The sequence below is a fragment of the Boleophthalmus pectinirostris genome, unplaced genomic scaffold (assembly GCF_026225935.1).
Source record: "Boleophthalmus pectinirostris isolate CB_2022bp ecotype Guang Dong unplaced genomic scaffold, ASM2622593v1 HiC_scaffold_5, whole genome shotgun sequence".
NCBI classification, from domain to species: Eukaryota; Metazoa; Chordata; class Actinopteri; order Gobiiformes; family Gobiidae; genus Boleophthalmus; species Boleophthalmus pectinirostris.
In genome coordinates this window covers 13,536,017-13,551,109 of record NW_026571404.1, presented here as the reverse complement: position 1 = coordinate 13,551,109, position 15,093 = coordinate 13,536,017, and the positions used below count along the sequence as shown (strand labels likewise).

Below are 15,093 nucleotides of genomic sequence, written 5' to 3'. Positions count from 1 at the left end.
TTTCCAGTATCAGGGAATAGGTCTACAGAAGTCTAGTCTACTAGCCCAAGCTTTATGTGAGAACAATGCTGTTCCATGAATGCTCTAAAATGTTGTGGTTTGTGAAATAAAGAGGGAGATGAAAAGACTGGGTCTCGCTGTATTACTCAGGCTGCACTACAGCGTCTATTCACAGGCGCGATCCCACTACTGAGTGACACGGGGGCTTTGACCTGCTCCGTTTCCGACCTGGGACGGTGCACCCCTCCTAGATGACCTGGTGGCAGTTCAGAGCTCCTGAGCTCAAACGATCCTCCAGCCTCAGCCTCCCGAGAGCTTGGATTACAAGCGCGCGCCACCGCACCCGGCAACACCCACAGAGCTCACGAGGACATCTGAGGTTTACCTGTGTGACGTCATACATTTGTGGAAATCTTTAAAATGGAGGAGATATAGTATAAATAGTTAAAACGGGTCTAAATACGTTTTTTTCATCATGAGGTAAGTCTTAATGTTTTTGTTTCCAGTCATAGATTATTGTCTGGCTGTTTAATTTAAAAAGTGTTTATGAGTGTAAACAGTTTTGGTGCACAATTCATTAATTGCACTGTTCTATTTGTAGGAACCCTGAGCGGTTTTCACGAGATGAACTGTTTGAGTTCCATGGCATCTGGTTGAATAATTATTACACAGACAACTGGGACAATCTTCAGAATTTCCAGGCAAAGCCAGATGACATATTGATAGCAAGCTTTCCCAAATCAGGTTTGTCTCTAAGAAAAACAATATTGTTAATGTCACATTTTTAAGTGTCCCTTTTGTTTTGTAGGACAAATCTGGATGAGTTACATAATTGATTTGCTGTGTTCTGAAATACCTCAAGAAAATCTACCTTCCTCTCACATATTTAGAAAAATTCCTCATTTAGAGATAAGCGTTCCACTAAAAGATGGTAAACAGACAACTCTTAAAAGGTCTAACCTTCTGTCAATCACAATATAACATGTGTTATCTGATCAGGGACCGTCTACACCGGAGTCCAACATGCAAACTCTTCGCTCACATCTCCTCGACTCCTCAAGACTCACCTCCCTGTTCAGTTTGTGCCAAAGTCTTTTTGGGAGAAGAACTGCAAGGTACTTGTGCATTCAACATGAATAAAATAAACGGATTATTCTTAAACAGGTGTACAAGGAACAAAGCACTGGAAGGGCACCTGGTTCAATATGTGAAATAATCCACAGATGATTTGAAGCCCACAGCTCCACTATACAGTGCATGAAGCTCACATGTAGGGGAGACCAGGGCACAGTCACACTTTTTTTCATTCAAGTCTCTGTCTCTGAATCTGGACAACAGAAATGTAAAATGTATTCATATCAAAGAAAACAAACCAATCTTAAGCTTAGCCTATACAATATTTGTACAATTTCAAAAGAAGCACTACAGATGTGTACTACATAATGAGGACATCTAAAGTTTTCACTGGTGACAACTGTGTTTTAGGGCTCACTCTGCTGTAACATTTTCTCAGTATGACTAGAAAAATGCATATGACCATTATTCATTGAATTAGGTGATGTTTTATTTGTGCAGATTGTGTATGTCGCTCGTAACCCGAAGGACGTGATGGTTTCTTTTTACCACTTCGATCAGATTATCTTATTCCACCCAGAGCCAGGAGAATGGAGCAGCTTCTTCTAGAGATTTCTAGAGGGCAAGAGTATGTGAGCACTAATCAATTACTCATAAAGACTGTGACTTACAGTATGTTTTCCTGATGCAGCGATGCATGGATCTTGGTATGACCACATTAACAACTGGTGGAAGAAAAAAAGAGACCTACTCCAACCTGCAATTTGTCTTTTATGAAGATATGGTGAAGGTATTTATTCTGACTTAAAGGCAGACACAAATGCAGTAGGAGACTTTGATCTAGATGTGTTTTGTTTCAGGACACAAAAAGAGAAATTGATCAACTTTGCAGCTTCCTTGGTTTAATTCGTTCCTCTGAGGAAAAGGACATAATCAAAGCCAGAGTGCAGTTTGATGAAATGAAAGAAAATCCAACTGCCGGCTGTACAATAATTCAAGGACTTAAACTAGACATATTGAGAAAGGGTAAGCTTATAGTAAAATATCATATCAATCATATCATATCATGACAGTTATGAAAATGATGGAATATGTTTCTGTTTGGCAGGAAAGGTTGGAGACTGGAAAAACTATTTCACTGTGGCTCAAAATGAGGAGTTTGACGCCGATTACAAGAAGAAAATGGAAAACTCCACAATTCAGTTTTGCACTGAAATATAATAAATAAATTCAAATATGAACTGTGAAGCTTATTGTTTTTCATTGGCCAAATATGATGTGAAAGTAATTGGCCTGTGTGACAAACAGATTTCCAGCCCACACTGCAGCTCAGCAGTGTTGGGAAGTAACTGTATATGCAGAATAATATTACTTTGAGTGACTGTATTCTGTTTCCGGTATTTTTTCATTTTGTAGTATTCAGAAAACTTATTTTACTAAAATCAAAAGGAATGCATTGCAAAATAGGTCTTCAGTATTAGAAAAAAAACATATTTTTTTATTTATAACATCAGCTGCCCAAAGCAATTCACAAGTATAAAAGAGGGAAACAAACTATACAAAAAGTACAAAACAACAGATAAAAAAATACAACAAATTCTGTACTTGGATCACAGCAATTGCCGAAACTGGCTGCTAATCTGTGCTTTTCCCTTCTACCCATTAGCCCATACACTTGCAAGTCTTGCACCTCACATTTGTGTAAAAAGATTAGATGACTGATGTTTATGTGGGCAAATGTTCTGAGCCACTTGCCTCAGTGAAACACCATAAAATGAATATGGTTTTGAATTAATAAAATTAATAATTATTTTCAGATATTTTGTTATTAATAATTCATAAAATACACCGACTGAATGTTTTATCATGCCATTTTGAGCAATGAAAGTTCCTGTTAGCCCCAATAGGGTTTTTAGACTCCCATGCAACTTTTTATTGCCAGACAATAATTTGTTGAAACAAAAACATCAAGACTGTGAATTTCTTTAAACATATACCCATACTGTTAACTTTATCTATGCTAAACTAGTTTATCACCTCCAATGAGATTTCCACAGATGTATGACGTCACACAGGTAAACCAAATGAGGATCAAATGTCCTCGTGAGCTCTGTGGGTGTCGCTGGGTATGGAGGTGCGCGCCTGTAATTCAAGCTCCCAGGAGGCTGAGGCTGGCCCGGGACCACCAGGTCGTCTAAGGAGGGGTGCACTGGCCTAGGTCAGAAACGGAGCAGGTCAAAGCCCCCGTGCGCTCAGTAGTGGGATCGCGCCTGTGAATAGACGCTGTAATGCAGCCTGAGTAATACAGCGGGACCCAGTATCCCTCTTTACTTATAAACTACACACTGAACACATAATTTTTGTCTCATATTTTCATAGATCCATGCCTATTGCCAGTCGTTTTGGTTGTCTTGGATTCTGATTGGTTATTGATAATTTTGCTGCGCTCTGATTGGCTCTGGGACCTCAAGGGTCGCTCAGAGTTTTCCGGGGCCATTTCACGTACACGTACACTCCTGCTGCAAAACATAATATATATTAAATTGAACGTGTTAAACAGCATTTGAGTGATACATTTTTGTTCCATTTCGTTTTTTAATAGTATAATTAAACCATGAAGGTCACTGGGGATTTTAATATGTCGCCCATTAAAAGTACCACCTTCTTTTTGATGTGTACGGGACCAAAGCCAAGTTTAAGGACAGTCAGGAGTTCACAGCAAGTTTATATTGAAGCAACAGTGTTAATCATTGTATTTCTATGATGTTTTGGGTAATATGTTTAATGTTTATCTATTTTTAAGGAATACCCAGAGATGAGGAACTGGCTACCGGGCTGGAGAGAAGGGCCCTGCAGTCTCTGAAGAACCAAAAAATTGATACACCCTTCCAAAACTGCAAACATTTTTGGCTAATTCTCATACTATAATACATTTTACTAAGTCACAACCACCATCAATCAAAATTATGTGAAATTGCATCAAATACTGTACGTTTTTCCAGTTTAGCTTGTTTGCTCATCAATACTTACTTACTGGGTTTAACAGACGTCAACACATTTCCTCTGTTTGAGCTTCCGTTTCACTGGCTGCCTGTGTGTTTTAGAATCGATTTTAAGATTTTACTGATTTTAAAGCTCGTTTAGGTCTTGCACCAAGTTACATTTCAGAACTTTTAACCCCGTACGAGCCTCCCGCAGACTTAGATCCTCAGGCAGGTCCCTGTGGCTGTTCCAAAGTCCAGACTCCGGACGAAAACTGATGGAGCCTTTTCAGTCCGGGCACCTCAGCTTTGGAACGACCTGCCTGAGGAGATAAGGCTCACACCATCAGTATCATCTTTTAAATCACTTCTTAAAACTCATTTTTATCAGTTGGCCTTCCTTTAACTGTTTTTTAGCTTGATTAGATTCCTTTTTATTGTATTTATTTATTTTAATTTATTGGATTGTTTGCATCATTGTGTCGTTTTGTATTCCTTCTGTATGCTATTTTTATGCTTTTTGTATTGTTCTTTGCTGCTTGTACAGCACTTTGCACACCTTGGTTTTAAAAGTGCTTTATAAATAAATATGTATTATTATTATTACAATATATTCTCCAGTGCTGATGTAGTTGTGCAATTCTACCACTAGATGACCCCACAACTTTTAAAATAATGTATTAACGATCTAATCCTCTCCAAGATTCTACTACTGTATTTTTAATATAACAGTATTTTTACACACAGGCGACTCAGTTTCTTGAAATGTTGACTTTCTTTGTAAATGTTAAAAACATAAAATATAAAAACATGAAAAAAACTATTGACAGGGACCCCTGCTTGTCTCCATGGAGATGTTATTGTTCCATGTGAATGTATGGCATTCAAAAAGTCCATCTATAATTTATTTTATTCGAGGTGTTACTATTACAAAAAAATAATAATAATAATAAAAATCTTGAGTGTATCTTGTAGCCTAATGCCGTATTGTGGAACAAATCCGGATAAAGCAATATTATTTGTATTCTGTTCCTCATTTCTGTAATGCAATTCTGTTGGTTTAAGTTTATCAGTAATACTATTGTTATCCTCAGTTTCTCCACTTATATTTATATAGAGCAATAGGCATGGGTCTACGAAAATATGAGACAAAAATAATATTTTTAATGTTTATAAGTAAAGAGGGGGCCAAAAAAGACTGGGTCCCGCTGTATTACTCAGGCTGCACTACAGCGTCTATTCACAGGCGCGATCCCACTACTGAGCGGCACGGGGGCTTTGACCTGCTCCGTTTCCAACCTGGGCCGGTGCACCCCTCCTTAGACGACCTGGTGGTCCCGGGCTCCCCCAGGAGCACCATATCGATACCGAACTTAGTGCGGACACCCGATCGACATAGTCCGCTGCAGCTCAGAGCTCCTGAGCTCAAACGATCCGCCAGCCTCAGCCTCCCGAGAGCTTGGATTACAAGCGCGCGCCACCGCACCCGGCGACACCCACAGAGCTCACGAGGACATCTGAGGTTTACCTGTGTGACGTCATACATTTGTGGAAATCTCATTGGTTTAAAATGGAGGAGATATAGTATAAATAGTTAAAACGGTTCTAAATACGTTTTTTTCATCATGAGGTAAGTCTTAATGTTTTTGTTTCCAGTCATAGATTATTGTCTGGCTGTTTAATTTAAAAAGTGTTTATGAGTGTAAATAGTTTTGGTGCATAATTCATTATTTGCACTGTTCTATTTGTAGGAATCCTGAGCGGTTTTCACGAGATGAACTGTTTGAGTTCCATGGGATCTGGTCAAATCATTATTACACAGACAACTGGGACAATCTTCAGAATTTCCAGGCAAAGCCAGATGACATATTGATAGCAAGCTTTCCCAAATCAGGTTTGTCTCTGATAAAAACAATATTGTTAATGTCACATTTTTAAGTGTCCCTTTTGTTTTGTAGGACAAACCTGGACTAGTTACATAATTGATTTGCTGTGTTCTGGAATACCTGAAGAAAATCTACCTTCCTCTCACATATCTCTAAAAATCCCTCCTTTAGAGATAAACTTTCCACTAAAAGATGGTAAACAGACAGCTCTTAAAAGGTCTAACCTTCTGTCAATCACAATATAACATGTGTTGTCTGATCAGGGACCGTTTTCACCGGAGTCCAACATGTAAACTCTTTGCTCACATCTCCTCGACTCCTCAAGACTCACCTCCCTGTTCAGTTTGTGCCAAAGTCTTTTTGGGAGAAGAACTGCAAGGTATGTGCATTCAACATGCATAAAATAAACAGATTATTCTTAAACAGGTGTACAAGGAACAAAGCACTGAAAGGGCACCTGGTTCAATATGTGAAATGATCCACAGATGATTTGAAGCCCACAGCTCCACTATACAGTGCATGAAGCTCACATGTAGGGGAGATAGGGGCACAGTCACACTTTTTTTAATTAAAGTCTCTGTCTCTGAATCTGGACAACAGAAATGTAAAATGTATTCATATCAAAGAAAACAAACCATCTTAAGCTTAGTCTATACAATATGTGTACAATTTCAAAAGAAGCACTAAAGATGTGCACTACACTGTAAAAAAAAATCCGTCGTTTTTATAGGAAAACGCTGGCAGCTGGGGTTACCAGAGCTTTCCTGTAAAAAATACAGTAATAGTTAATAACTTTACAGAAAACAATGTAAATCAGTTTACGGTTTTTGAAATCACGGTTGAATCACATTTAAAATCAGTGAAATCTACACAAAAAAGTTGTTAATTTTGCATAACCGTGTTGTAAATAAATAGACACCTTCCTGTATTTTTAACATGAAAAAAATGCTTATTATGCATCCTTTCCTGTATTTTCTACATAACAAATGTTTTTTGTGCACTGATTTCTTATCAAATTAAAATATAAAATATTTCACAAAAAAAACAGTTTAAGCTGGCAAAACGACAGTAAAAGTTTATATTTTAAATTAAGCTTTTCTGTAAATTTTACATAAAATCTACTCATAAACGCAGTATTTTTATGTTTAAATAATACAGTTGAACTGTAAAAATTACCTGTTAAACCTGCAAGATCATAAATTCTACTGTTACTACTGTAATCATTACCAAAACATGCAATAATACATGACAAGAAAAATATCACTTAAAACATTTATTTAACAGTCTCAATATAGTAACAAGTTGTAAACAATTAGATTTTTTTCAGCATATAGAACAAAAATTGCATTCAAAGAAACCACTGAATCGAAGTTCGAAGATAGCCTCATTATTGCAGAATTTTTTTCAGTTATTCAAACAATGCATTCTCATGGTGTTGTTTTAACAATATCAAGCATGTGACTGATTTTCAGCTGAACTAAATTAACACTCATTGATCTATTGAATCAGTCATTTTACAGTATTGGGCTTTCCCTTAAAACAAGTTTCAAGTGCCAGGCACACAACCACCAAATTAAAATTGTGTTTACTTGCTAAAACATAACTCTTAAAATGACTTGAATGCTCTCCTGGGGGTCACATTGTCCCGAAGAATTTTTTATTTTTTTCCTTCCCGCTCTCTTGGGGCGGGAAGACCCAAAAATGTATTTTCAAATAAATTCTCGCCAGGCGAGAAAATACATTTTTGGGTTTGACTGACCCGCACCAAGAGAGAGGAAAGGAAAACCGTTTTTTTTTTTTCTTCAGGTCAATGTGACCCCGAGGAGAGCATGATGGTTAAATCAATGACATATTATGCTTTAATTAACATAAATCACACTGTAGATTTAACAAGGCAAAAACTTCCGGTACCTCTTCACAAACGAACACAGAGTCCAAAGATATTCCAAAGACTCCATCAGACAGTTCATGTTTATCCTTCCCGCCACTCGTGATCAGAGAGTTCTTGTATCAGGGTGAGGACTCGAGGGTTTACATTGAGACGACGCTTTGAGTTTTTACTCTCCACTTTGGTTCCTTTTTCCGGGTTTATCAAGAAAAAACACATATAAAATAAAATATTGCATATTAAACATTTTTATTTATCAGAATAAAATAAATAAACTACAAAATATATTTTCGAATAAAATTTATGTTTAAAACACAAATCTGTCATTTTAGGTCCCAGAGTAGCAGTCCCAGCCCAGGACTGAAGTCAGACCCAGAGTAAAGTCTGGGTCTGAGTCCAGGTATCAATCTCAGTATTAAGAAATGTGTAAGCCATATTTATTCACCTTTGAAGAAACTCAAGAGTTGAAGCCAGCTCAGATGGATAATGGATGTTAAAACAATAGTAGCTCCCAAACATCAGGCACAATGCAGAAATGAAGGAGGAGATGTTTGTGTTGATAAGGTTCTGATCTAGACTCAGCATGTACCTCGTTGAAGAAAAACATGATGTTCCTATGAATACAATATTAAACAGGGTATTTTAATAAACACCACACACACATGACAAATTCTATAAACTGCAATTAAAAGATATGAAACAGACTTACCACAGACAATAACAGCTGGTGTCACAGGCACTTTCTCCAGTTGGACCTCTTCTGCCAAACATGTATCTTCTACATAGAAGAACAAGGACTCCTCCTTCTCATCAAAGAAGCTGAGCAGAAGCAGGACCATCTCTTTCACGTCATCTGAGCAGCCACTCTGCTGTCCTCGCATCCTCTGAAGCCGAGCATAAGTCTGAAGGAACTTCTTACTCTTGTTGACACAAACTGTTGTCATGTAGTTGAGAAGCCTTTTCCCCTTCAAATCCAAATTTCGAGTGAATGTCTCTTTAAGGTCAATCCCAGTGAGTTCCTTGAAGTGGACAGACATACCAAGTTCATCAAACAAAAATGGCCACTCCTCTCTGAGGTATTTGATACTTTTTCCCTGGTTGACTTGTTGGCGCTGTGTGTAAAAAGTGGACTTCATTAGATTTTTGATCTCTTCCAGATTGGCCTCAGATGAATGTTGGTACATTGCTTTGAGTTTTTCCATCTTTTGCTGCTGGCTCTCTTGAGTTTCTCCAATGGGCAGAAATTTGACATTCCACTTAATGCACCCATAAATGTCCTGCATTTCAGCTCTCTGTTCTAAAGGGATCTCATCTGTGTGATCCGAGTCATCGGTCTCATGTCTTCTTTTTCTTATTTTAGGTGTTGAACCGCGCCTCACATTTTCAATTCTGTTTTGTAACTGTTTAACAAGGGAATGGTAGCCTGCCCCAACAATATCTCCATCTATAACATCTTGTAGAGATTTTGGATATTTTGCTGCCATTTTTTTTGCAACATCAGTTGAATGCTTTTTACCTACATGAGGGTATTTTTCCATCATCTCAGTCACAACTATCCGGACCATCTGTCTCCTCAGTTTTGAGCCTGGCCTTTTTTCCCTCTCCAAAGACTGCATCACTTCCTCAGGAAATTTACTCCATGGAATTTCAAAACTGTTCTCCCCACTGTGTATCGAGTCCTGGGCTGCTACTACTGGAGGAGGTTGAAGATGAACTTTGGGGAGAAACTGATAGCAAGAACACAGAGTGGGCAGGTGACAGTTCCAAAGATGACAGTGAGCTGGGCTCAGGAGTCTGGTCTTAAAATAACAGAAAAAAGGTGATGAGTTACACTGTGCATACCATGTTTTGAACAGATGACAAATCCATACATTAAAAGACTGTTTGTGTACCGTCTTTACTTACATTTCTGTTTCCAAACAGAAAGAAGTTTTCTTGCTTGTATAGGTCTTAATGCAGTCATTAAATCAGCCTCCTGTATGAAATGTAGATCATCATACATCTCAACTCCAATGGATTGCAAGTGTTCTTGGAGGATGTTTTTGGTTGCCAGTGGAAGGTCTGATAGTACTTCCATGATGGCATCATCTAAGAACGTTTGCTCTGTGTCACTCATATTTGCACTAAAAGAAAACAATAAAATAAAATACAGTAAATAAACTTAAATCAGATAACATTGTGAACTATTTACAGTGTGAGAAGTATATAGCATTAGCTTCAACTTTATTTTTCCACAATACTGTGCTTCAGAGGAATGACTTTGTTTCCATTAAGAATGTATGACACCAAAGGATAGAAATCAAGCAGGTCATTAATGTTCATACACTGTAACCCAAGACTGTTCTTTATCACAGAATACAGATGGTATTCTGACAGGAAGATGCCTTGGTGGATATCCATCAAAACATACACAGCCGAGTCATTTTGAATCTAGAAGAGAAGTTCACCAAATTCCACATACTCATCATTTCGGTACACAACAAACTGCCCCTTCTTATGTGTAGTGCCCTTGTACTGAATGTCTATGGAGACTGTGGTATTGCTTTCTGAAAAGGCAAACTCCTGGACAGCACATTTAATAGTTTCACTATAAAGGTTGGAGTAAAATGCACAGCTGTCCTTCACTTGCAGTAGTTTAATGCATTCTTGTCCTGCTAAAACATATGCCTGATACATCTGATGACGCTCTGCTAAAGTTTGACAAATGTTTTTTTTAAGTTTTTTAAGTGTTAAAATAACCATGTTTACTTTCAAACCTAAGTGTCCATAACCTTATCAGAGGACCAAATTTCAACAACAGTGCTGAATAATGGCGTAAAAAGTGGTGCTTCGGTTTGAGTTTGATTTCAGGAAACAACATCTTCCTCAGCTCCAAATACTCTTGGACCAAAATATCAAGATATGCTATCTGGGACAAGGAAATGTTCTGAGCACAAATAAGATCCACAATGTCTTTTAACTGGAGAGCTAACTGCCACACTTCATTCTTCATGGTTTTGCACTTTGTCGCCAATTAAAACTGGCAGCAGCATCTCAAGAAGTTCCAGTTTTGAATGGCTTGCCCGGATAACCTGGCTCCCTCACAGTTGACAGCGCATGGCTTTGTGTGAGTGCTTCTGATCCTTTGTATTTAAACTGTTTAATGCGCCTGTTTAAGAGTGAGTATGTGAACCTTTTTTTTCTTTTTATGATGTTCTTCAGGTACAGTGCTAGATCATATGGCAAAACTCCCTCAAAGAGGTCATGACCTAAACAAGGCAGCAGACCAGTCTGAGACACATGGAAAGACTCAAGGCTGTTAAAGACAGAGTTTACCTTTATTCCGCGGACGTCTTCAGTGTTATTAGTCTGAAGCTCAGTAACAGCCGCGTTGTATGTCTCAGGAGTGCGTGGAGGTCCACAGGCATTCGGATCAGCCTCAAACTCACTTCTTGTGATTTCACAGTACCTGCAAAAATATTGAGAGCCGCTGAAGTTCTCTGTAAACCCGCCTATGCTATGAGAACCAAGGTTATCCCCAGAAATGCAGTACAGACCCCCCTTTTACTGTTTCACCATCTACATTTATTCCAAAATGTCTCTAAGGATTTTAGATCTGCTAACAATACTGAAAAAAATGTTGGCTACTCCAAAACGCTTGAGGTCATTTTCAATGCACAACAGGACCAAAAACATATTATCAGTATTTGAGCGCAAATGGATGGGTATATTTGCTACTGACAGATAGACAGCAAGAACCTTGTGTGTCTTTTTAGCAGAACCCAGGGGGTTCACAATTTCAAATGAATCTTGGTACAAAATCAGTTTGAGGCTCTCAGGGTTTTCGTTAAAGAACTGGTGACATCTGAAATTTTGTCCATTATATAAATCAGTAAAAACCCCTGCTTCAGGATCTCTTAACTTTTGGGACTGCGCAGCCCTCCATAAATGTGACTGCAAAAAGCTCTTCAGAGTTTCTGCCACTGGTATATGTAGTAAGCACACTTTTCAGTCATGTTTTTATCCATACCTAATGCCACCTTTTGAGGTTCTGTGTATTTAAACAGTTTTGTGAAGGTTTGATTTCTGGAGTATGTTGTCCTTAACGGCCCCTGATGACAGGAAGAAAACAAATCTGACTCTTTAATGCAGTCACAGACTTTAGTGACGGCTTCATCTGATAGGTTTGCATCAGTTTTTAATACAGAACTTACTTTCGTTATTGTGTAAGCTTGGCCTAACTCGTGAACATTTAGCATTTCCTCAACAATAGTCTGTATAGTAGAGGCAGGAATCAGCAGCTGTCCTTGCATTTTAAGGTAAAAGAGACACATGTTCCTGAGCTAGAACTCGCTATCCGTCTCTGGCATATCAACAGGTGCATTAGTTGTGGACATGGCCTCCTGTGTGTTTTTCTGAATCACCTGTACAAACAATAACACGTGTGTAGTCAGTGGTTGAGTTTCTCTGTACATATCATTAATAGCATCAGGAGAGCATGCTTTATGCTTCCTACACATGTGAGAAGTAAATGATGACTTTTTGGTAAACACGTGCTTACAACCAGTGACTGGGCATGCCACAGACCTGCCCTCTTCTATATGGTCATTTAAATGAGCCACAAGCTCCTTCACTCAATGAAAATGGTGTGAACACAACGAAACTGCACATTTCAAATATGAAACAACGGTCTTGGGAGCAGCACATGGAGCAGGTGCAGAGTGCACACGATAAAAATGCCCCTTAAAAGCCGAGTATGTGGTAAAGGTCTGACTACAATTGGCGCCAACACATTTGAAAAGACAATGAGGCTCGTTCCTATGCACTCTGCAATGTAATACATAGCCTCTTAATGTTTCCAATTGTTTTTTACAGAAAATGCAGGTGATCATCTTTAAAATCTCAAGCCTATCTCATTGATTTTAAAATGTGCTAATCACGCACTGACTTACTGATCGCAAATATGGACTGGCGCTAGCTTACACCATGTGCTACTCATTTTTCCGTTTTATCATCAGTAAAAAGTAAATGTGAAGCTTACCGTGCAAACTTTAAATGTTTTGAATCGACATCCACAGATCCGAAATGAGGATAATACCGTAGAATGGTCCTAACTCGAAAAAGTATCCAAAGACGTCTCTGCTCTGCTCCGGAGTTGTGCGAGGTTTCAGACGGCGCAGCGCGCTCTCGCTTTCGCTCGTTAGTGACGTCAGCCTCAGCCGTGAACGTGGAGAGCGCGTGCTTTTCCGCTTTTCCCGCCCCCTCGCTATTATCCAATCCGAAACGACCATCAGGTGCCACGATTTCGTCATTATCCAATCAGAGACGAACCTCAGCTGCGCACTTTGAAATTTCAAATTAGGCGGACAGACAGTTCAGGTATAAGTCTGTGGTTATAGGGGAGACAGGTTAAGTTTAGCCTATGATGACAATGCTCAAAAAAACAAAACAAAAAACACCTTTTTAGAGGGATGTTTAACCTGCTCAAAATATGATCAATATCCACAATTTCAATTTCTCTATAAACTATTTTAATCTTTATATAGCCTCCAGAGTAGGTTGCAAATAAATTATAAAAACTATGTTATTATAAATTAATATTTGTATATAAAACTACATACAATACAGGCAATCTCACAGATTCGCAGTTCCATATTATACAGAACAAAATCTTGTGAAAACATTTTTATTAACTCAATTGGCATTGTTCTGTTAATCATGCTACAAGTACAGCATAAGGTTGTAAAGTAAATTACTGATTTTTTTTTTTCCCTGTATTTTCAAATAGAAAAATGTCAAAAATCATAGTTTTTACAAGATTTGAATATCTTATTAACAAAAATGTGTAGTTGTGAGTACTACAGTGTTTCTGTGTTTTTGTTACTGTAATTGGTCCTTTTTACAAATACATTTGATTATTATCACATATTATTATTGTAAATATAACATTTTTTACACTATTTGAATGTCTAATTAACAGAAATGTTTTGTTATAAGTATTACAGCATTTCTATGTTTTTATTACAGCAAATGGTAATTTTAACAAATAAATGTGATTATAATCACACATTATTTTTGTAAATACAACATTAACCTCTGTTTTTTAATTCACAATGGTTTCCTGTAATTCATACAAAAATCATATGTCTTTCATTTTACCATGCATTTCTGTAGGCATTTTACAGAGTTACTGTGTAAATTTCACGGTCATTTTTTACAGTGTACATAATGAGGACATCTAAAGTTTTCATTGGTGACAACTGCGTTTTAGGGCTCACTCTGCTGTAACATTTTCTCAGTATGACGAGAAAAATGAATATGACCATTATTTATTGAACTGGATGATGTTTTATTTGTGCAGATTGTGTATGTGGCTCGTAACCCGAAGGACGTGATGGTTTCTTTTTACCACTTCGACCAGATGATCTTACTCCACCCAGAGCCAGGAGAATGGAGCAGCTTCTTCCAGAGATTTTCTAGAGGGCAAAGAGTATGTGAGCACTAATCAATTACTCATAAAGACTGTGACTTACAGTATGTTTTCCTGATGCAGCGATGCATGGATCTTGGTACGACCACATTAACAACTGGTGGAAGAAAAAGAGACCTACTCCAACCTGCATTTTGTCTTTTATGAAGATATGGTGAAGGTATTTATTCTGACTTAAAGGCAGACACAAATGCAGTAGGAGACTTTGATCTAGATGTGTTTTGTTTCAGGACACAAAAAGAGAAATTGATCGACTTTGCAGCTTCCTTGGTTTAATTCGTTCCTCTGAGGAAAAGGACATAATCAAAGCCAGAGTGCAGTTTGATGAAATGAAAGAAAGTCCAACTTTCAACTATGCGACATTTTCAACCAGTGAAAATTGACATGTATATGAGAAAGGGTAGGCTTATAGTAAAATATCATATCAATCATATCATATAATGACAGTTATGAAAATGATGGAATATGTTTCTGTTTGGCAGGAAAAGGTTGGAGACTGGAAAAAACTATTTCACTGTGACTCAAAATGAGGAGTTTGACACCGATTACAAGAAGAAAATGGAAAACTCCACAATTCAGTTTTGCACTGAAATATAATAAATAAATTCAAATATGAACTGTGAAGCTTATTGTTTTTCATTGGCCAAATATGATGTGAATGTAATTGGCCTGTGTGACAAACAGAATTCCAGCCCAAACTGCAGCTCAGCAGTGTTGGGAAGTAACTGTATATGCAGAATAATAATACTTTGAGTGACTGTATTCTGGTTCCGGTATTTTTTTCATTTTGTAGTA

At 37.8% G+C, this 15,093-nt stretch overlaps 2 pseudogenes; both read left to right on the top strand.

The window, feature by feature from the left end:
- Window positions 1-475: 475 nt before the first annotated feature.
- LOC110168127 (cytosolic sulfotransferase 1-like) lies at window positions 476-2,316 on the top strand (annotated as a pseudogene).
- Window positions 2,317-5,680: 3,364 nt separating this feature from the next.
- LOC129411608 (cytosolic sulfotransferase 1-like) lies at window positions 5,681-14,895 on the top strand (annotated as a pseudogene).
- The last annotated feature ends 198 nt before the right edge of the window (window positions 14,896-15,093 follow it).